This window comes from Sciurus vulgaris, assembly GCF_902686455.1.
Source record: "Sciurus vulgaris genome assembly, chromosome: 3".
NCBI lineage: Eukaryota > Metazoa > Chordata > Mammalia > Rodentia > Sciuridae > Sciurus > Sciurus vulgaris.
Window position 1 is genome coordinate 49,865,828 of NC_136463.1, and position 23,881 is coordinate 49,889,708.

General features: G+C 42.0%; 1 long non-coding RNA gene across 2 annotated transcripts; it reads left to right on the forward strand.

The window, feature by feature from the left end:
- Positions 1 to 18,040: 18,040 nt before the first annotated feature.
- LOC306658043 lies at positions 18,041 to 20,486 on the forward strand. Of its 2 annotated transcripts, none has more exons than XR_013762945.1 (3): positions 18,041 to 18,235; positions 18,999 to 19,187; positions 20,288 to 20,486. It is a non-coding gene; the product is annotated as an uncharacterized lncRNA (long non-coding RNA). The 2 variants fall into 2 exon arrangements; XR_013762946.1 differs by having other exon boundaries at positions 18,999 to 19,115.
- Positions 20,487 to 23,881: the final 3,395 nt, after the last annotated feature.

The window sequence follows — 23,881 nt, forward strand, 5'->3', positions numbered from 1 at the left end:
AAGCCCCAGTCAACAGCATAGTCCATTTCAGGATCTTTTACATCAATTTCTAATATGAAGGTTATGTAATATGATATGTAACATGCTTTCCACTGACCACTAGGTAGCAGACTGTTGGGATACTTCCCATTGTTTCAGAAGTGACAACAGAACCCAAAGCTGGAGACAAAGAGGTAAAAAACATTATATATTCTAAAAGGAATCAACAACAACCAGAAACCCACCTCAGAGCTCACTATGAGGCAATCAATCTGACTTAATTAGTCATCTCATCTGTTTCCTATATTTTGATACTTTCATATCTTGAGGCTCCACTGATCCTGAAGAAAATATCTCTTCCAGGATTAGCTAACGTATAGATACAGCAAGTGACTCACCTGATCATATTTTCCAAATGCCTACAACCAAGTCTGAGCCCACAACTCCAACCCCCTTCTCTATCTGGCTTTCACACTCCCGGTCACTATTTCCCTGTCCTAATTACCCCATAAGCCACAATTAGGGACAGTTCCTTTGTCCGAGAGCCTGCTGAAGGAATTCAGACTTGCCAGTCCTAAGCCTGCTTACCCCTGCTTGCCTGCGCCTCTTGCCTGCATTTTTCCCTCACTTCCTCTGCCTCTTGACTGACCCTGGCATTTCCCCCATGTGGCCTTATCCTACAGTTTGTACCTGAAATGTCCCCCAAAGGCCATATGCAGCCTATGGCACTATTGGGAGGTGGTAGGAACTTTAGGAGATGGGGTGCAGGGGAAAGAGGTTAGATCAGTAGGATAATGCCCTGGAAGGGATATTGGGATCCTGGCATTCCATCCTTTCTCTCTGTCTCTTCTCTCTCTGCTTCCCAGTCACCATGAGGTAAGCAATTCTGCTCCACTATGTGCTCCCCACCATGATGCTCTGCCTCACCACAGGTACAAAGCAATTAGTGCCAGGCAACCATTGACTGAAACCATGAGCCAAAATAAACCTTTGTCTTTTAAGTCGATCTGTCAGGTATTTTTTCACAGCAAAAGAAATCTGACAGATCCCACATGGTAAGACTTCCTTCTTGATTCCAAGGATCTGTGAGTATGAGAAACTTCTTTCATGGCAGTCATGTCCCTGTCTGAATGTCTTATCAGACCTCAATAAAACAAATCAGATATCTTAACTTAAAACAGTGGTCAGGCTCCAGATACTCCCTACCATGTCCCCCTTTATAAAAAGAGAGTGACATGGAGAAAAGGACACGGGCTTCCATCAGCTTCATGATAAGTAATAGCTCTCCCCTTTCCTCCCAAAGTGCAGAGGTGGGGTTCCAAGATAATCTCTTAGAGTAACAACAGGTTGCCTGCAGGAAGAGCGACTAGCATTGCATTCTCCAGTTGGAGATTTCTGTCCTTAGCAGACTGCTAACAGGAGGAAAGAGAACTGGAGGGACATGGGAGTTCAGAGGGGGATTGTGGAGCAGCCTTCAGTCCACCGCTTGGCATGGCCAGAATGCATAAGTTTCCCATGGGTCAAGCGGACACTGTGGAATGTAGCTGGGCTTGAGCCATCTTTCCGGTACCCCACCAAGAGGGCTGCCTGCCAGGAGAACAGACTTTCATAATGGATCTGACAAAGAATGGACATCAGTCCAGAGTCAGGGAATTGGGCAGCAGGGAGACCCCACAGGGTCTTCCAGAGAATTCAAACAGCACCCCCAAGACAGCCGGCATTTGGACATTTGCCACATGGCATAAAGCCCATAACTGGTCCTGCAGTATCCGATAGAGAAGCAGCAGCAGCTAGAGAGAGAGTTGTAAATGTACCTAGCTGCAGAATAGGGCTGGTTGGGACGGTGACAGTGGCGGTGATGGTAGTGGCGGTATTGGTGGGGTGATGGTGACAGGGATGGTGGTGGTGTTGGAGATGAGCATGTGATGCCCTGGGACCTGGGAGTTGTTAATTAGGAGGAGAGACACCAAAGAAGCTTCCGGGAGCTCTCTGGTTTTTTTATTTAATGTGCACAAGTGTGTTAGTGAAAACTCAACGAGCCTGTAATGATTTGTGGCTATTTCTATGTGTATGTTGTACTCCAGTTTAAAGCTGTACTTTTAAAAATGCAATACTCAATATCCATTCTACCCAGAGACAAGCCCTCTACAACCCAGTTCCTCACCCATGTCCTGTTGCTTCCTGGGGCTCCTGATCTTCCTGTTTCTCCCTTTTCATCTCTAATACCCCCCTTCCAATGCAGAACACATAAATTTGTTTCTGCCAAATGTTTAGGATGTTTATTTTCCCGCAGCTTTGGGGACATTTCTTCATATCTGAGAATTGCTCAGCCCTCACTCAAGACTCAAGCAGGACTCTTTAAGGCAGACCTCTGGAGCTTTCTCTCTGTAAGCACTCTCTTTGCTCATAAATGTGCCCTGAAATATACAGTGGCCTTGATGTTTTCACACTCCCAGCTCTGTCTCCTCAGTCTGAGGAGCCCGTCAGCTCTGCCTGGAGTCTCCACCACAGCCTGGAAGCGCTCTCTGGGCAATGCACTCAGTCAAATCACAGTGCTCAGCTCCTTTGTTTCCCCCTCTCATAAACCCTGTTCTCTGATACCTGATGACCAATGTCCAAAAGCCACAGTCTTTTGTATCTTGTCCTACCTTTGGGTTTTTCCTGATAGAAGGATAAGTCTGGAACTTGTTAGTCCATCAAGGCTATAACGGAAGTCCTTGGATTTCATTTTGACAGCCTTAAGTAGCCAGAAAATCAGGATACCTACTTAAGATTCTTTAAAGAACAAAAAAATGAGATTGGGAATGGGAAAGAAGACACTATTAGGAGCACTATTATTTGCATTCGTTGTGGTTTGAATATAAGGTGTTCCCCCAAAAGCTCCTATGTTAATTGAGAAATGTTTGGAGGTAAAATGATTGGGTTGTGAAAGCTGTAACCTAGTTTGAACAGACTAACTGAATGGTAATTGTAGCCAGGTGGGGCATGGCTGGAGACTGTGGTTCCCTGGGGGCGTGCCCTGGAAGGGTGAATCTCCCGGGCAGTTCTTCGCCTTCCTTCTCTCTGTTTCCTGGCTGCCGTGAACTGAGCAGAGCTTCTCCACCTTGGTGTTCTGCTTCACCTAGGACCCAGAACAATGTGGAGTCAACTAATCATGAATTGAACCTCTAAAACCATGCATAAAATATTTTCTCTTTCCTAAATTGTTCTTGCCAGGTGTTTTGATCAGTAAAAAAAAAAAAAAAAAAAGGCAGATGAACACAACATTTGAGATCCACTGAGTTCAGGTCAGTGAATAGACCAGTTCTAAACACTTAGATTTTGTCATTATATCAAAATCAATTCCTAGCCAAGTTATAATATAGTGTCTATTTGTTCTTTATCAACTTGTGATCATGTGGAAAGTCTATCTTAAGTTGTGAATAAAGGGGAAAATGAAAAGTAGTTCTCTAAACTGTGTCAAATACATAGCCACTACCCACAGAAACTGATAAGCTTGGGAACCGTGGTGATACATATGGTGAGCTACTGTCTTTACAAATGGACATTTAATATGGCAGAAAGTGTAAAGATTATAAGACAATGAGGTTTTACTAATCAGTTTCACTAAATAATGGGGTCTTCCCTAAAAATGCTCCCTTTTCTGATTCTGCAAGTAATGCATAAGAATGCTTTAAAAAATTATGTGGACCCATTGCAGTACAGACCCATGCAGCCACGTGGAGCCAGCACATTGACACATACTTAGTAGCTCAGCAGCTCTGTAAATTATGTATCCTTAGCAACTTAGAGGAAACTAATATAATTCTTCCTATAACCATCTACATTTTCTGATTTAAGTAATACTTCTTTAGCACCTACTATATGCCAGGTACCATACTAGGCACTTACACAAATATTATCCAATTGAATTTTCACAGCACAACACAATATATTCTCATTTTATAAAAAAGAAAACCAAGTTTTATAGAGCTTGTGCTAAGAGGTGGCTTTCTTCTGAGATATTGGGAGTAAAACACACAAACAATCCAAGCTCTCTAATTTGATGGATCAGGACTGCTAGTTGATTAAGAGATCAATGATGGGAGAATCAATTTAAAAAATAAAACATTCTTGCCTTAAATCTTTTTATTTTACCTTAGCATACAAATGTACCTGTCAATCACCAGTCCTTTCATTTGCGTTTATATACTTAATACAAAAAAATTACCACATAGAACAGTTACTAAATTGTTTAGAAGAACTTTTAAACCTTGCTGATTTTTAGTTTTATTTAAATATTGTTGAATAAGTAAACTAATACATAAGCTCCCTGAACAGGGGAAATTTCCTACACTTTTAGGGCTGATGAAAGGTTCCAGAGGGCTCAGCGGAAGCTTTGCCTGGGGAGGACTTCATTTCTCTGCCCTTTTCCAGTGTTCCCTATGCCACTCGCTTGATGCATTTCTTCTGGAAGGCACTGTAGTTAGGATGTTATTGGAACATGTTCACAGCACTGCCGGGCAGGGGAAAAGGATAAGATTTGGAGCCAACCAGTTTGGTACAGCTCATCTGAATGACACCAAATGTCCGTCAGGAGAAGCTTGTGGTTAATCGCCTGCCTTTCTCTTCTGCACTCCACTTTGCAGAGTTTGCTGACGAAGTTGCTTTTCTTTATGTGCTGAAGTCTCTGCCTATCTCTTCCATATCTCAGCACAGCAGTGTGCCCCATTAGTCAACCTGTCTCAGCCAGAGCCAGAGGATGAGATGAGGGCATAATCTGAGAATGTCCCCAAAGGATCACTAGGAATGAACAGATTTTATACAGCATAGATACAATCTTAGGAAACAGCACTTTTTTTTAGCTTTGTGTCTTCTGGGTATGCATCTGTATATAACTGGGTACTTCCAATCCGAGGTAGGTATTTACCTTATGAACAGAAATTTAAGATGACTCCAGATGGACCAACACAAATCATAAAAGCAATCGGTGCAAAAGGGAAAATTATATCTGATTTGGGATTGTTGCCAGGAACCCAGAAATTGGGGTCTAAAATTTGTCACACTGTAGTTCAATTCCACAGACATAAAATGTAGTAAAAACTAATCAACAAGCCTGGGTCCTAGACATTGAGAAGAGAATAAATGGCCTTCTGTTAATTAAATTGTCATCCTATAATATAAGATCATAGATAACCTTAATTTAATTTTGCATTTCCCATAATAACTCTTCTTGAAAGAACTCCAATGGACATTGAACATACTCATTTTCACATAGGCGGGTTTGTATGTGTTCCACACAAAGTCAGGGGAAGGGACCTTTCCAAACCCTGAGTCAGCCTATCCTGCTCCATCAGTGTCAAAGATAGAGCCAAACAGACTCTCCAAAAGTTGGCTTCTACAAAAGGGTTCCTCAGGAGTGCAGACAGACACAAGCAGTAAGGCTCCCAGGTCCAAGAACTGCCCTTTTCCACCAACGTCAAACACGTTTCACAGCTGACCTGCCAAGAATGTGGATCCTGCTTCAAGATACACAGTCAGAGACAGCACACAGCAGCCAAAAGAGGGAATCTCCATTTAGCCTGAATTCGAGTCTATCCCCTACAGATGGACAGCGTGTATATGGACTGGCAAGGATCCCAGCCCTTGGCGGCGCTCTGAAAGTTCAGGATTACTTCAGAAGTAGATTGAAGAGATAAAGCAATTCCTCCAAATATGTCTTTGCTTTCCCTGGGGATTTGCAAAGTGCAGTTGATGGAGATTTGCAGGTTCAGTCCCTTTATGAGTAATGTGACCCGGTCAGGTTCTGTGGCAACCATGTATCCGCAGTGGGGTGCACAGGCAAGTCATAAAATCTCCCTGGTGTTAGGATGTTTAAACTCCATCATATTGTGTATTGCCCTTTCTTGGACCATCTTTATGGCCTCTGTGTCTACTGGGACAAAGTAAGGATAGTGCAGCCTATGGAGAAAGCTCCACATCAGGAGTAAGAAAATGGAGGTTCCAGTCCCAGTTTCATCATTGGTTTTCCTTGTGGATATTTCATTTTGACTTGCTTAACCCTAGTTTCATGTTCTCAAAGTGTGAAGAGATGGAGATGACTTTGAACTCTGGTCCCACACAAATTTGAAATCCTTTGATGATTTTCCTTTCCCTGAATATCCAAGAGTACCTATTCCACCAGTCTAGTGGTATAAAATGGTTGTTATTCTTAAGATAAGAGAAACTCGTTGTGGATTGCATAACCAAATCTTGTGTGGCAGTTGGCAGAAATAGTTTGGGCCATGGTGGATGGGCGTGGAAAACACAGTCTGCCATTTCTCCTAGAGATTAAGTTTGCCTCTCCATACCTGAACTAGAGTATCTTCCAAAAAGAGCTTCTAAGAGAAGTCAAGATTTAATGGCCCACCATCTGAACCTACTCTAAGTACCAAAGGATCTGCTCCTGGAATCCAGGGTCCTTTGCTCCAATAAAGTCCAAGCTCATGTTTCAAGATATACCTTGTTATGCCCATTTGTGGGTTTTCATGTTGGACTTCACAAATCCTACCACACTCACAATAGCCAAGTTAGGGAGCCAGCCTATGTGTCCACCAACAGACAAATGGAGAAAGAAAATGAGATATGTATACACAATGGAGTTTTACGTTTACAATCTTCCTCCACAGAGAAAACCACATAAACAGCACGCCAACACCAGAAAAGCAGGATTCCTCGTGGCATGATTGTAGCATAATTTGGTAGATTTTGTTCTCCATGCCCTCTTCCCCTAAATTTCCTTCCACCTCTATATTGGTCTCCCTTTATATTTTTGTGAGATCTTCCTTTTTCTTTCTTTGTTTTTAGTTGTAGATGGACACAATATCTTTATTTATTTATTTTTATGTGGTGCTGAGGATCGAACCCAGTGCCTCACACATGCCAGGCAAGCGCTCTACCACTAAGCTACAGTTTCAGCCCAAGATCCTGCTTTTTCTTAATTCCTTCTCCCAAACCTCTCTTTCTCTTCAGCTGCCACATATGACAGAAAACATTCAACCCTTGACTTTCTGAGACTGGCTAATTTCACTTAGCATGATGTTCTCCAGTTCCATCCATTTACCAGAAAATGACATCATTTCATTCTTCTTTATGACTGAGTAAAACTCCATTGTGTATACATATCCCATTTTCTTTCTCCATTTGTCTGTTGGTGGACACATAGGCTGGCTCCATAACTTGGCTATTGTGAGTTGTGCTGCTATGAACTTCAGTATGCATGTATCGCTATAATACGCTGATTTTAGTTATTTGGAATAAATACCTGGAAGTGAGAGAGCTGGGTCATATGTTGATTCCTGTCATAGTTCTTTAAGGAATCTCCACACTGCTTTCCAAAGTGGTTATACTAATTGGTAAAGGTACAAGTGTACTTTCCCCTATATCCTTGCCAGCAGTTGTTATTTGTGTTCTTGATCATTGCCATTCTCACTGGAGCAAGATGAAATCTCAGTGTAGTTTTGGTTTGTATTTCCCTGATTGCTAAGGATGTTGAACATTTTTCATTTATTTTTCATCACTGTGACCGAAAGAGCTGACGAGAACAACATAAAGGAAGAAAATTTTATTTTGGCTCATGGTTTCAGTTCATGGTCTCAGCCAATTCCATATCTCCAGGCTCAAATTAAGATAGAATGTCATGGCAGAAGAGCATGATGGAGGAAAGCAGCTCAGGGCATGGCAAACGGAGAGAGGGGAAAACATATATACCCCAAAGGCATACCTCCAGTGACCTACTTCCTCCAGCCACAGCTCGCTACAGTTACCACCCAGCTAATCCATATCAGTGAATTAATCCACTGATTAGGTTAAGGCTACCATAACCCGACCATTTCACCTGTGAATGTTCCTGCATTGCCTCACACACAAGCTTTTGGGGGAACATCTCACATCTAAATCATAACTACCAGTTTAGCATCTATTAGAAAATCTGTATTAGTATTACTGATGTGTGTGTTCTTTGAATTCTCCTTTGAACTGGTTTTGTCATTTTATTGGTTCTTTCATTAACTAATGATTAGCTAAAATCTTTGATACAAATCAATTTTAGGTTTCCATAACAGTTGGAATTTTTAATTTTCCAAAAATTTTTGGTTTTTGGTTTGCTTCATATTGTTGTTGGATTTGTTTATTTGTTTGTTTAATACAGCCAATCATCTCCAGACCAGTGATCGAAAGAGTACATATTGTGGGGTGGGTGCAGGGGATAGAACCCAGGGCCTTGTGCATGCTAGCAAGCTCCCTACCACTGAGCTATTGCCCCAGCCTTTTCATTTTTATTTGAGACAGGATCTCACTAAGGTTGGCCTGGAACTTGTGATCCTGCTTCCTCAACCTGCCACGTGGCTGGGATCACAGGTGTACACCACCATGCCCAGCATTCCATCAAGGTGTTTGAAGAGAGGTCACCTTGCCATAAATGGCTGAGTCTTACACACTGAGGAACTGAGCCCCACAGACTAAAGTCCCAGTTTCAGCAAAATTCTCCTAAAAAACATGCAAAGCTATCAAATATCAAGGGACCACTTTAGTTACTTTATCTAGCACTTGTTACTTTCACAGTAACAAGGTTGGACCAAAAACCAGAGACCCTACCAACAAAGTCCTTGGAAGAGTCAGAAAACTGCGTCATGGAGAGTATGAGGAAGGTGAGGGAACCCCAGTTCTATCTGAGATAGAATATTTAACCCCCGCTCCTCCCAGGTGGGGAGGCTCGGCATTCCTGGAATAGTATTCATACCTGCCACGTTGGTCTTGGGAAGCAAATGGAAAAGATTAACACTGGGGTGAATTGCAGATTGAGAACACGTTTCCTGTTGGAAGCTGGGATCTTTTCAGCCTGACTTTAAGTTCTGTCCTTATAACAATACAGATATTCTTTAGACCTTCCTTCCTTCCAATTTTTCCTCCTTAAAAGGTAATAATAGAATTAATGCATAGCTCTGCAGGTGTGGATTTCAGATGACGCTGCTTGTTTGACGAACAAAACTCTTAACAACACTTCATTTTAATAACGCATGCAGCCAGCACAGCAAGCTCAGACCACAGGAACAATGATTCAGGGTCCTTTGACTGGAATGTAACTGGATACACCGGTCCCTCTCTTCTAGGCATGCAGTGTGATACCTCGCCCCTAAAGAAATTCCCCTATGTTCACCCATGGTGAAAAAGAATCTTTCTCCTGTGGTTTACTCTCGTAAAGTTTGCACTACCTGCCTAAAAGACATAATTTCCACATTAGAATGCAATCACTGTACATTTCCTCTTACAGGTGGTGTATCATGACCCTTCATAGGACCTCCTTCGGCAACATTCCCTAAAGCTTTCTGCCTTGAGGTGTCCATCCCTTCTTCCATTACAGTGGGCTCCCTTATCTCTCATCAAACATCCCCTATTGACCCTAAAACTTTCAAAGATTACTTGAATGTCAAATTAGATATTTTTTTGTATCTTTCTGAGATGTGATTTACAGCTATGTACAAAAAGCTTAAGCTACGATTCCAGTCCGACATGCTTTCCTGCTGTTTCAGAAAACTCTACCAAGTGTTGTACGATGTCCCCTTTGGATGAGTGCCCTTCCCTCGATTGTTTGTTTAAGCCGAGGTGATGAGATTCTTCATCATATATTTTGACAGCTTCCAAGAGTGGAAGTCACTCGCACTGGACTCTGACTGCCCCGCAAGCTCCCCAGGTCAACTCTCATCAATAGGACCAGGCTCTCCTTGCACCCTAAGTGGAAATCCAGCACCAGACCAGTAATAGCAGGATGAGAAGATGGACAACTTTTCCATTAATACTCCACTCTGTTTAACCTCTGGGCAACATCTAGACTTTGGCATGACTGTCATAAACCCTAGGGACTTAGTCATACTCTTAGGCATTTGACTTAAAAAAAAAATGAGAGGTTGTATAGAGTAATGGTCACAATCTCTAGCCTGGTTCCAAATGCTGTCTTCACCATTTAACAGTTGCATAATGCTGAGCACTCTCCCTAGCCTTTTTTTTAAATCCTCTCCCCACCCCCTTGTTTTGCTTTAGCTTCCACACATCAGAGAAACCATTCAATTTTTGACTTTTTGGATCTGGCTTATTTCACTTAGCATGATAGTCTCCAGTTCCATCCATTTACTGCCAATACCATAAAGTCATTCTTCTTTATGGCTGAGTAATATTCCATTGTGTATATATACATTTTCTGTATCCATTTGTCTGTTGAAGGGCATCTAGGTGGGTTCCAAAGTTTAGCTATTGTGAATTGAACTGCTATAAACATTGATATGGATGCATCACTCTAGTATGCTGATTTTGAATCCTTTGAATATATACCAAGGAGTGGAATATGGTGATTTCATTCCTCATTTTTGAGGAATCTCCATTCTGCTTTCCAGAGCAGTTGTACTAATTTGCAGTCCCACCAGCAATGTATGAGTGTACCCTTTTCTCCACATCCTCGCCAACATTAATTGTTAGTTGCATTCTTGATCATTGCCTTTCTGAATAGAATGAGTTGAAATCTCAGGATAGTTTTTTTTTTTTTTTTGTGGGGGGATGCTGGGGATTGAACCCAGGGCCTTATGCATACAAGGCAAGCACTCTACCGACTGAGCCATCTCCCCAGCCCCTTATTTTTTTTTCAGACTGCATTTTGATTCTCTGTACACAAATGGGTTACAATTTTCATTTCTATGGTTGTATAAGATGTAGATTCACACCATTCATGTACTCATGCATGTGCACGGGGTAATGGTGTCTGTCTCAGTCCACCATCTTCATACCCCCGCCCCTCCCCACTCTCATTTCCCTCTACATAATCTAAAGTCCCCCCCTTCTTCTCTTACCCCCCACCCCACCCATCCCCATTATGGTTTTAATTTGCATTTCTCTAATTGCTAAACATCTTGAACATTTCTTTTGAGAAATGTCTATTGAATTCCTTTGTCCATCTATTTATTGGGTTATTTGGTGTTTGTTTGTTTTGTTTTTGTATGTGTGTGTGTTAGGTTCTTTGAGCTCTTTGTATATCCTGGATATTAATGCCCTGTCTGAGGAGCAGGTAGGTGGCAAAGATTTTTCTTCCATTCTGTAGGCTCTCTTCATGCACTTGATTGCATCCTTTGCTGTGAAGAAGTTTTTTAATTTGATGCCATCCCAGTTATTGATTTTTTATTTTACTTCTTGTGCTTTAGGAGTCTTGTTAAGGAAGTCAGTTCCTAAGCCAACACGTTGGAGTTTTGGTCTTATATTTTCTTCTAGCAGATACAGGGTCTCTGGTCTAATTCCCAGGTCTTTGGTCCACTCTGAGTTGAGTTTTCTGCAGGGTGAGAGATAGTGGTTCGATTTCATTCTGCAACATATGAATTTCTAGTTTTCCCAGCAAAGAGGCTATCTTTTCTCCAACATATATTTTTGGGACTTTTGTCTAGCATGAGATAACTATATTTATATGGGTTTGTCTCTCTGTCTTCTATTCTATTCTATTAGTTTTCATGCCTGTTTTGGTGCCAGTGCCATGCTGTTTTTGTTACTATAGCTCTGTAGTATAATTTAAAGTTGGTACTCTGATGTCTTCTGCTTTGTTTTCTTTGCCAAGGAATGCTTTTAGTTATTCTTAGTCTCTTATTTTTCCAAATGAATTTCATGACAGCTTTTTATATTTCTGTGAAGAATGTCATTGGAATTTTGTTGGGAATTGCACTGAATTTGTATAGCACTTTTGGTAGTTTGGCCATTTGACAATATTAATTCTGCCTATCCAAGAATATGGGAGGTCTTTCCATTATTGATAATTTGTTTCTTTAGTGTTCTACAGTTTTCAGTTTAAAGGTCCTTCAACTCTTTTGTTAGATTGATTCCCAAGTTTTGTTTTGGTTTGGTTTTGAAGCTATTGTGAATTCTCCCTAGACTTTTTGAGCCTCATCCCTCCCATCTGTAAGATGGGACCCAAAACAGTACCAACCTCACAGAATTTCTCAGATGATTGAGTTACTATATGTAAAACTCTTAAACCAGTGCCTGATACATAGTAACTCTTAAAAAAATTTAATTCTCATATAAACCACCATCTCTAAGACTTTCATTTGAAATGACGTTCTTTTAAAGAAACAGGTCAATCCAGAAAGATGTCTTCTTATAGGTCACATCTTTAAAACATACAAACCAGTTCCTGATGGAGTGATTAAAAAATAAATCGGGTAGCTAAAACATTACCTGATTGAAGTTTTCACTTTTTAACCAGTTATTTTCAGCAAAACCTTGCTGATAAATTCCACTAGCAGGGCTTATGCTGTAGTAGCTTAGTGTCTGTATTGAACTTTAAGTGGTCAATTATGCATCTGAGACTGGGAAGGGTGGGGGAGAGGATTGAGAGAGGATGGTTCATGGGTGCAGGGGTGCCACTGGATAGGAGAGATGATTTCTAACATTCATAAGCACAGTAGGGTAACTATGGCTGACAATATTTAACTCTATATTTCAAAATAAGCAGTACCAAGGATCTTGAATGCTCCCCAAACAAAGAAACGGTGACCATCTGTGGTGATAGATAAGCTCGCTATCCTAATTGTACACATGTATTAAAATATTGCACCAGACCCCTTAAATATGTTCCATTACTACATGGTGATTAAAAAAATGATTGAAAAGATTTAAATATTTAAAAATGTATGCCTCTGACATTTTTTGGAAGACTCGTGTTTTTCATGATCACAAATTCTTTGAATAATTTCCTTGATTCTTTAGTCAGTAATATTTTAAACTAGCCTACCCCCAGATATCAGAGGAACCTCCCAGGATCACCCATTCTGGCTTCAAGAATCCAGGGGGCTCCCTGCTACGAGGTAGGCCAAGTCTGGACTCCTAGTTAGCAGGCAAGCCCTCGCTCCAGCAACCTCTTCAGCCTCTCCAGATTCACCCCTTGATTCACGCTCCAGATCCTCCCCTACTCCTGGTCCCCTCCCCAACCAGCTTCTCTGTTTATCCCTGCATCAAGGAGGCTTTGCGTGATACCCTTGGCCTCTGACTGTTCCTCTTCCCACTAGCAGCCCTTTGTCCTCTGTCTTGTATCCAAATCAAGCGCAGACCAGGAGTTCTACCACCAGCAGCTGTGGGTTGGATGGAGGCAGCAGGAACAGATGGAAAGCAGATGAGCCACACTTGAGTGTAAAGGGAACAAGAATGAAGCAGCAAGATCCAGGCCACACAGTGAGGGCCTGTGTCCCGAGAGCTGGACCAAGAGGAGGACAGAGGAAGCTGCTTAGCACTGAGCTGGGGAACACAAATGAGCTGACCAGGCTCTGTCATTGAGCTGGGGGACTCTGTTTGTCCTTCTCTTGCTGAGAACCAGATGATGAGCAACAGGTCATGCATGGAGGTCAAGAAATCTAAAGGGGCAGAGCTGTGTCCTTTTTAATCCATTAAAATACTCCCATCACCTGCTAATTGTTCCTGTTCTGTGTACACGTAGCACCATCTACTTAGCTAATTCATTTTGGTGTACTAGAACATGTTGTATTTTTTTTCCCTCTACTTGACTATGATTTCTTTGGGGAAGGAGATTGTCTTTTTGTTTATTTGGTGGTATTGATGAAAAATCCATTTTAGATGCAGGTGATAAAACAAAATACGATTACAGTGGCTTAAAAGATATATGTCAATTTTCATCACTTAATAAGTCTTAGAATTAGACCAGCTAGTGGAGTTATTCAAACACACATCTTAGAGATCTGGGTTCTTTCTCTCTTTCTTTTCACTACATTTAGCACATTGGCCTTTGTCTGTGTGCTGTGGTTGCAGGGTCACAAAATGACTGCTGTACCTCCAGTCTTCATAACCATGTTCCAGGTCAAAAGTCTTCTCTTCCCCCCATGCTGTTTAAATCAGGAAAGCAAAAGATTTTCCAGAAATTCCATTTGTATCTATTTAGTCAGGACTAGGGATCAGGGCCATTCCTAGACCAATGGCTAAGTCAGGAAGAATGAGACAAGTAGTTTGAAGACCCAGGACAAGACTTCAGTCATGACTCACAACCAACTTTGCCAAACAATAACTCAGAATGTTACCTTTGGGGACAGGAGCCTACCTTCTGGAAGATCAAAGCCCTGCCACAGCCATGTGTCCAACACAATCGCTGACATTTATAAGTACCTACTAAATGTCAGACGTTCTTAAGCAGTGACACAAAACCTCATTTCATCCTCCCAGCAACCTATGAAGTAGGAACTGTTATTAATCCTATTTAACAGATGAACAAACAAACGGTGATACGGAGAGATGAACTGGCCAAGGTTATACAACCACTAGGTGACGGATCCCAGAATAGCAACAGGCTGGAGACCACAGAGCCTGTTTCCAGCCACTTCATCCCACTGCTCCTCGCTCCTCTCCTGTGCCCCAAAGGGGCCAGCAAATTTGGTTCAATGAATGAATGAATAACCGGATTAATGGGTGCACTCTCCTCCAGAAGCCCTGAACAGCTAGGGTCTTCTAGTGCTGTTTGAAATCTTGCTCTCCATCCATCTTCTTAATGGGGTCAGAGTGTTGTAACATGGACAGGATTTATTTCAGTTCATTGTGCTCTTCAGAAGGGGGGGAAGAATCAGATTTTCTTGCTGGATTTTCTGCATAACAGAAACTAAGGAAAAGAAGTCTGCAGAGTCTGAGCTTTATCGGCAGACTGAAGTAAAACAACTGTACATACATGTGAATCTGGAGCCAAAAAATGAGCAGAATTCAAAGCACGTCCAGACTCCAGCTGAATCCTTGAAAATTCTAGTAGCATGTCTGGGGCCCCATTGGAAAAGGAGGGGAGAGGGGCTGTGGGGTCATCACGGATCAGAAAACTGGGTTGTAGTTACTGTCCCAGCACAGGGAGAACTCCAAGGTTGCAGCTGCAAGATGCCAGACTTCCAAAGACAATTGAGCAGTTCTGCCAAGCATCTCAATATTTTGTCTACCCGGTGCAAACATCTAGACTGGGAATAAGCTATCGAATTGTTCTGGTTTCATATCGAGATTTGGCACTGCTGCAGATATAGCTATAGCCCTCCTAAGAACTCCCAGAAAGTCCTGAGACTTAGCCTCTAAGTGGAGACCCAGGACAGGTCTATGTAACCATAATTTGGTTTGTTACATTAGTTCCAAGTGAGCCTTGTCTGTTGCAGAGTTGCCAGCTTTAGCAAATAAAATTGTAAGATGCCCTGTTCAATCTGAATTACAGATAAACTGCAAATAAATTTTTAGCATAAGTATGTCCCGACTTGATTGAACTGAACATCTTACATTTTACCTGACAGCTCTAATCTTTCAGGACACATTAACCCAGTTATGTTTATGTCACTGTGTTCTATCCCAGCAATAAAGATGGGGCCGATTCTCCTTTCCTTGTCTTCTCAGCCATAGACAAGTGAGAGAAGCATTTTGAGTGGTCAACAAGAGACCAGGAGCTTTTTCCTAGCTCTGCCACTAGCCAATTGTGTGAGCTCAAACAAACCGTGTTCATTGCCTCCTTTATAAAATGGAAACTGAAATTCTGAAAACATATGATTCATCTACCACATCCCTCTGAATTTCATTGTGGGCTCACCAAGGGCATGTGCATGGTCACATTATACCCTCACAACAGACCTAGCACAGTTCACCCTGACAGCCTGAAAAGTCAGTACGGTCTTCTGGGCCCAGACACTATAATCTGCGATGTTATTATTTGCTCCTATTTTGGATGATCAGGAAAATCCAGATCCACATGCCTAAGCTGGGATATATTCCATTCCCACATGTAATACTTGTCTACATGACAATAAAAAGATGAAGTTAATTAGGAATGAAGCCAGTTCCCCTCTGTGTTAATCAGTTTTCCATCACTAAAACAAAATACCAGAGATAATCAATTTATAAAGAGTAAAGGTTTATTTTAGCTGGAAATTTTAGAGGTTCCAATTCATGACTAGTTGGCCTGTTACTTTGGGCCTTTGTCAATGCAGCACACCATGGCAGGAGGGTGAAGCAGAGCACAATAGCTCACCTCATGGTCAGGCAGCCACAATAAAGGAGAAGAAGAAGCTGGAGTCTACAACCTTCTTGAAGGGCACAGTCCCAATAACCTAAGAACCTCCCAGAAGGTCCCACCTCTCAAAGACTCCACCAACTCCCAGTAACACCACCCTAGGGACCAAGCCTTCAGCACATGGGACACTTAGATTCAAACATTGGCATCCTTTTTGAGCCTTCAAGCACCTGGACTTGGGCAGGGGAGAAGCAGCAATTTCCCAAGTGGGTGGAAAGAGGGGCCAAGGAGATGCCAACCTGGCAACGAGGTAGCAGGACCAGACCACATAGCAAGTGCTTTCACCTGGGAAATTTCAGGGAGCTTTTATGCTTGTCCTGACTGTGCTCCTGACAAGCTGTCACCTCCTCCCCATCACCTCTCACAACTCCAGCTTGTGCCTCTTCACATCTCCTCTCCTCTTGTCTAGCTCCTGGTGGCTGATAGAATGAAGTGTTAGGAATGTTCTCTCTCTGCAAACGCCTGCAAGCTCTGCCACCCCACTGGCAACCAAACACACTCCTGAGCCTTATGAAGACCCTCAGGAACACCTGGTATTCAGAGAGACCTTAGAGTTTGCAAAACTGAGATTTCAATCCTCACAATGCCTTACATGAGCTGGATTCCTGCATGAGGATGGTGAGGTCATTTCTCCATTTATAGATGTGGGGAGGGGACACAGGTAGAGAGCAGGAAGGCCACAGATCCCCATGAGGTGATCCATCCTAGACTCGACCTCTATTTCTGTTCATTGCTTACATGACAAGGTCTGACTTAAGCATATGACAATATTCAGTGACTGGATGGTTAATTTTATGAGTCATTTTGACCCAGACTAAAAGATAAAAGCAGTATTTCTGACTGTGTTTAGGAGGGTGTTTCAGGAAGAGACTGATATTGAGTCAGTAGACCAAGTGAAGATCTGCTCTCACCAACATGAGTTGGCACCATCTAGATTACTGAGGGTCCAATCAGAACAAAAAGTTGCAGCAAGATGAATTCTGCATGTCTCAGCTGGGCTGTGGAACTTCTGCCTTCAGGGTTGTCAGGCCTTTGGACTCAGATCAGGACATACGCCATCTCCCCACAGCCAATTCTCAGACCTTCCAACTTGGACCAAGTTATCCCACTGGCTGTCATTGATTCTCCAGATGCAGATGGCAGATGGTGGAACTTCTTAGCCTCCATAACCAAGTGATCCAATTCCTAAGATAAATCTCCTCTTGATAGATAGGTAAACGTATAGATCTAGATGATATAGTATAGATTTTAATCTATTTTTCCCAGACAATCTGGACTAATACAGTGACTGACATCTATGTAAGGCAAATGACCACACACGAGAAATCATCAAACCAGAGTAGTTAATGCAAATCCAGCCATTACCTGGGGCACATCCCCACAACTGAGCTGGGGAGGAGGTTTTATACAAAGATCCAGATGGGAGCAGAGCTGACTGTGGCTTGGCTTGCTTTCACATTCAAGTGCAGTGAGAACTAGCTAAAACAAACTTAGTGGAGACACTGTTCAAATTACACTCACTCTGGGCAACTGTTTTCTAAAAATAATTTTAACTTCTTGCCGTCCAACTGGAGGCAGGAAAAATACTCAATTATTTCAAAGTCCACAATTTTGTGGGGAAGTAGGGTGTGGTGAGAAGCATGATTAATTCAGGGAAGCAGAGTATAAAATGCCAAACTGGCCTCATTGTTTATTAAACACCGATGCAAACACAGGGCCACGGCAGATCTTCCAGCTAAGGTTGCAATTCCTTCTGTAGGCAAAGGGCCTTCAAGAATACGCTGTCCCCTGATTAAGGACATGGAGAGAGCTGGGCTGCAGGAGGCCCACCTCCAGGGCCTAGAGATTACTTAAGAGTTTAAGTGAAGAGGAGCCGGCTATTCTGGGAGTCAGATAACAACAGTATTTTCAATCTTCTTTTAGTCCGGGCAGCGTTGTTCCTCAGGTTTGAAAATAATCCTAGCTACACAGTGCTTTTTTCTCAATTAGATTTCATCAAGATTTATTGCAGCATTATTCACAATCGTCAAATGTGGAAGCAACCCAAAAGTCCTTTGATAGAAGAATGGATAAAGAAAAGGTGGTCTACACCTATGGTGGATTATTATTCAACCTTAAAAAAGGAAGAAGAAAAAGAAGGATTACTACCATTTGCAATAACATGGACGAACACAGAAGGTACGAGGTTAAGTGAAATAAGTTGGGCCTGGGAAGAAATACTGTGCGATCTCACTTATTTATGGAATCTAAAATAGTCACACTTAGACAACAGAGAGTGGAATGGTGGTGGCAGGGGGTTAGGGGTTGGAGAAATGGAAGATTATAAAGTTTCAGTCATACAAGATAAATGACTTCTGAAGGTCTGATGTACACCAAGGTGATCATAGTTAACAGTATAATATTAAAATTTGCTAAGAGACATGTTAAATATTCCTAACAAAGTAATCATAATCATAATCATAGGGCAGGAGTAAACTTTGGGAAATCACATTTATGATTATAACCTTGATGGAGAAGTTGGTTTCCCAGTGTATACTTATCCCCAAACTCACCAAGTTGTGTATATTAACTAAGTACACACACACACACACATATATATATATATATATATATATCAGTCATTCCTCCATAAAGTGGTGTTGAAAAAGAATTCAGAGTTCTGTCCATTTCACTCAAAACCACTGGGGATGGCAAGTGTCTTTTTTCCCATTGTTTCCTCTCACCATTTCTTGGAAAGGAATGGAAACCAATATTGCTGAGTGTATTCTGTGAGTCTTGTGGTCAGATACTGGAAGGCGGCTTGGTGTGCATCTTACCATTTCATCCTTAGACTTCCTGCTAAAGAAGCGGGTCCAGGAAGGTTGTGCATTAAGTACAGGACACAACCAGATCCACAGTCCAGGCTCCTTTTGAAGGAGAAGATGTTTGTATGTTTCTCTAGGTCCTGGGCAGAGCATCTCAGTGAAGACATGTCCCACCTGTATGGTGATCCCAGCAGATCTCTGAAACAGAGGAACTGTGGAGGACAACAGAGGAATGCTTCAGGAGGTGAGAATAGGTCAGCCGTCAGTGAGGAGGGTGCTGCCTTGGCCCTTAGCAGATTGTTGTCTTCCAAGCCTGCACCTTAAAGGTCTCACTCTGTTTCTGTTAGTTCTCTAATTTCTCTAACCTCATTTTGTGCAATTTTTTCCTCCTGTCACTGGACTTAGTTCCTGTTCCTGAAGTAACAATACCAAGTGAATCATTATGTGAGAACACATAGACTTTCAGATCTTTTAGCCTTGAACACTCTTCTCCAGATAGTCCATGACAGGTCACCCCTAGTCCTTCAAACTTCAGATCCATTGTGACCACTTTGATGAGTCTTCAGGAAGTATCCGTATTAAGTTAGCGACACCCCCAGTCCCCTACCTTTCCATCACATGTCTCACTTCCATCCATAGTCTGCTTCTCTAACTGATAGCTGATTATCCACTGTATTGCTTTTTGATCATCTGCCCTTACCCCTCAACTGGAATGTAATCTTCTCTGGAACAGGGAACTGGTTCCCTGTTTTGGTTTGTTTGTTCATTTGTTTGTTTTGTTTTGTTTTTTATGCATCATATCCCGAGTTTCTAGGACAATGCATTTGCATTAAAATAGTGCTCAATAATCATTAATGAATTAATTAATTAGTAATGATCACCCAAAAATCTTTGACTACCCCTTTTTTTGTGAAATAAGACATCCCCACAGGCAGCCCTGATAACGCTGACCAAACAGATGAGGTAGCTGTCATCATGGAAAGCAAAGAGCAACTTTCTTATCAACAATAATGATAAAACAGATAAATGGCAACCGACCGTCCAAGAGAGAGGCATGTGTGGAGCATGGAGGGCAGAAAGGCCGGGGCCAGAAGTGGTATTGGAAGAAAAAGGAAGGATGGCAAAACACATCATGACCAATGGCAACAGACATGGGCTTCAGGAGGCACAGACAAAAGGAAAACTGTCTCTTAGGGCTGGAAAGTAGATCATTAAGGGAAAATAAAAAATGAGAAGAGTGCAGGCTTGAAGGGAAAGTGGGTTTCCCCCACACGACTGCCTGAAAATGCATGCCCAAATCTAAATCTGTGCTAGGCCACCCCGACCAAGGGACTCTTTCTCACTATTCTCTCTAATATGACCTGTTCCTCTGTGCCCTGAAGACACAGGTCAGGTGTCAATAAGTGTTCTCTTCTGTTTTATATAGAGTAGCAACATAGATGCTATCAAAAGGAAAGAAGACCACTGTGACCGGAAGTGCCATCTTTGCCACGGAATGTGTCCTGCCCTAGACATCCCTCCCTGAAGTGCTGTGACCAAAACCCAAGTCAACCTCCGTTTACTCCACCCTCTGATTCAAACCCCTGCAGGATGTCAAACTCAAAACACTCCAATAAAGCATTACTTCTCTTGCCTTTTGTTTTCCTTCCAGGGAGTCTTTCTACTACTATTACTAGTCTTGGCATAGCATAAGCACTTGAAATTGTATTGAAAAGGAAAGAAAAGAAAATGTGTGACATTTCAATGAGAAAAAAAATTTTTTTCAAAGCTTCAAAACTACCACATAGTTCTATATATGGAACCAACATAAATGTTCATCAACAGACCCATAGATAAAAAGATGTGGTACATATATACAATGGAATAGTCTTCAGCCATTAAACGTGAAATACTGTCATTTGTGACAACATGGATGGACCTTGAGGACATTAGGTCAAGTGAAATAAGCCAGATGTAGAAAGACAAGCACTGCATAATCTCACTCATTTATGGAGATTTTAAAAATTGATCTCACAGAAGTTGAACATAGAATTGTGGTTATTAGAAGCTGGAGAGAGGAGGGGAAAAGGAAGATGGAAAGCAGTTGTCAGTTGGTATGACCTTACAGTTGGATAGGAGGTATAAATTCTGGGGTTCCATGGAATTATCAGGGTGAATGTAATATCTCAAAATAGCAAAAGAGAGGAGCATGAATGTACTCACCATCACTAAATGACAAAAGTTTTAAAAAGAACTACCACATGAGCTCTGCTTGGTATTAGTCTGGATAAGTAAGATTATGCTGAAGTAACAAGTTAATCTCAAAATCTCAGTGGTCTTGCCCAGTGAAGATTCATTTATTCCCCATGCTACTTCTCCAAAGTGGGGGCCTTTGAACCCACAGGGATGCAGGTGTCTGAAGGCTCTGTCATATTGTAATCTGAAGTCTCCACAGGGTCACTACAGCAGGGAATGAGAAAACCTGGAGAACTCATTTCCACTCATCCCTGTTTTAACCTGGAAGGGACACATGTCTCTTTGGCCAGAACTAGTCACATGATCTCAACTCAACTGCAAGGGACACTGGAAGTGCAATCTTCCCATATGACCAGCAAGAGGAAAATAAAAAGCAGGTGAATTCATGGCATTGTCTCCACCTCAATAGAATACAAAGTCACAACACAATCTGAAAATCACAATCTGAAATGTCAGAGGCTAGAGCCTAAAACCGCTCCCAGTAGGGCCTGGGAGTGCAGCTACTTCCCAAGAGTCCTGACTTTCATAGGTGAGGCTTTGAGGGGGATCAAAACTTCTCCCATTTGTGGTTCTTATAAGGAAAGTAGTTCATATCCTGCATTTCTACATGGAGTATCCCCTTTTGGTCTCCCTTTTCGCCTTTTCTCTAAATGACCAATAAATGCATGTAATATTAGCATTTTCCCTATCTACGGATGCTGAGCCCTACCCCTAGTAACCAAAGAGGACATAGAAGCTACTTTAAAAGCCTATATATAAAAAAAAGAGGATACAGAGGGGTCTAAGTAAGATCCCTGCTGGTAGGGAGTGCCCACATTCATCTGGGGATTTTCCTGTGTTCATGGGCATGTGTTAAAAAATTCCAAGAAATCTCTAAAACAAAATAAGATTTAAGAAAGACCTTACTCAAACACGGCCCCTGCTCCACCACATACACATGTATCTGAATTGGGAGCAAAATCTCACATCTGTCTTGATAACACCCATTGCTGGTCACGAGTTGTTTAGTGATATGAGTAGGATAAAATTACAAAAATGTCACAATGGTGAGAAGGGATGGGGGCACAAAGGGACACCTAGTGCCTGAATTGGAATCAGGACTGTCCCCTCATGTCAGTGGGCATGCTAAGTCCAATAGCATTCCCTGAAAGTCTGCAGATTGCTCACTGCTCTCCTGTCACATAAGCTCTCCCGGGAGGATTCCTTCAGGAGAAAGTAGAGTAGAAGGAAGCCAGGATTCCAATAGTGGCAACCACACAGTTATAATACTCAGGGCTGGGCACCAGCATGCTGACTGCCACCAAAGTTCATAGAAAAAAAACAAATATTTGGGGACACCTCCTACCTTCTGTGTGAACACATCTTTTTCTTCTGAATTTTTCTCTGCCCCTTCTTAGACTCCTTGTGCATCATGACTCAGCCAGGGTGGACTGTCTCCCAATTGACCTGCTTTCCTCACACAACCCTCAAAAACTCGCAGTGGTTGTGCATTTGATTATTTGGTGAAAATCATTATTACTCAACATGAGTGGAATGCTAAAGGAACAACTAGTTAAGACAAATGAATCTGAGGAGCAGAAGAGTGTATGGATGCTGTGCATGGACCAAAGCAAGAGCTTCTCCCATTGGGCCCACACGGCTACACACCTGGTCAGGCAGTGTCCACCTCAATGACACAGGCTGGGATCAGCTATCCCTCTTGCCCGGTTTCATCCTCCCTTCCACCTCTCTAAGCCTTTATCTCAGAAGCTGCTTTGAGAGGGATGCAGGCTGGGCCAACTAGGAAGGAGTTGCTGTTCTGTCTGTCCTTAGGCCCATCACTCTCTCCCGCTCCCAGTTCCTCTCTAGTCCTACATTCTGTGGGCTCCCAGGAGACACAGCAGTCCAGGTACACTGCAGCCTCCAACACCTGTCTCCACAACTCTGGCTCTGTTTCTTATTTCCAGTTTGTCTTGTCTCTCCTTGCTCCTTTTCTTTAGGATTTTTTTTTTCCTACATCCATTTATTTTGTCTTCTCTCTATATATTAATTTCCTGTTGCTGCTGTAACAAATGATCACAGTTTTAGTGCCTCAAAACAACAAACCCTTATTATCTTGCAGTGCTGGAGGTTGGAAACCTGAAACAGGTTCACTTGACCAACATCAGCAGGGCCACGATGCCCCCAGGGGCTCTGAAGGACAATCTGTTTCATTGTCTTTTCTAGGTTCTAGAGCATTCCTGAATCCCTCTTCCTGCAATCGCATCCCCCAACTTCTGTTTCCATTGTCTCATATCCTTCTTGATCTTCCTGACTCCCTTGTCCATTCTTTAAGGGTGTTTGTGATTATACAGACCCCACCTGGATAACCCAGAAAAATCACATCTCAAAATCTTTAGTTTGATCACATTGCAAACTCTTTTTCGCCATAGAGGAACATATTCACAGGCTTCTGGAATTGGTACATGGAAATCATTAGCAGTGGAAGGTCCATTATTCTACTATTAACCATATTTTTTAAACTTAGAGCATTATTTTAATAATAATAATAAAAATTAATGCTCCCAAATATTTTTCTTTGCCTACCTCAGAATTACAAACCTCACTTGCTTAGTTTAGAAACCATCTCCTCTTCACAAGGAATCCACTTAGCTAAAATTTACTACTAACATACATGTTAAAGCAAATTACCCCAGACCTCCATATTAGGGTACAAGAACAATTTTTTTAGACTTTAAGACCTGGTATTTACATTTTAACATATTAACCTCTATTCAATTCGAATTCACATTTTTAGGGAATCCCC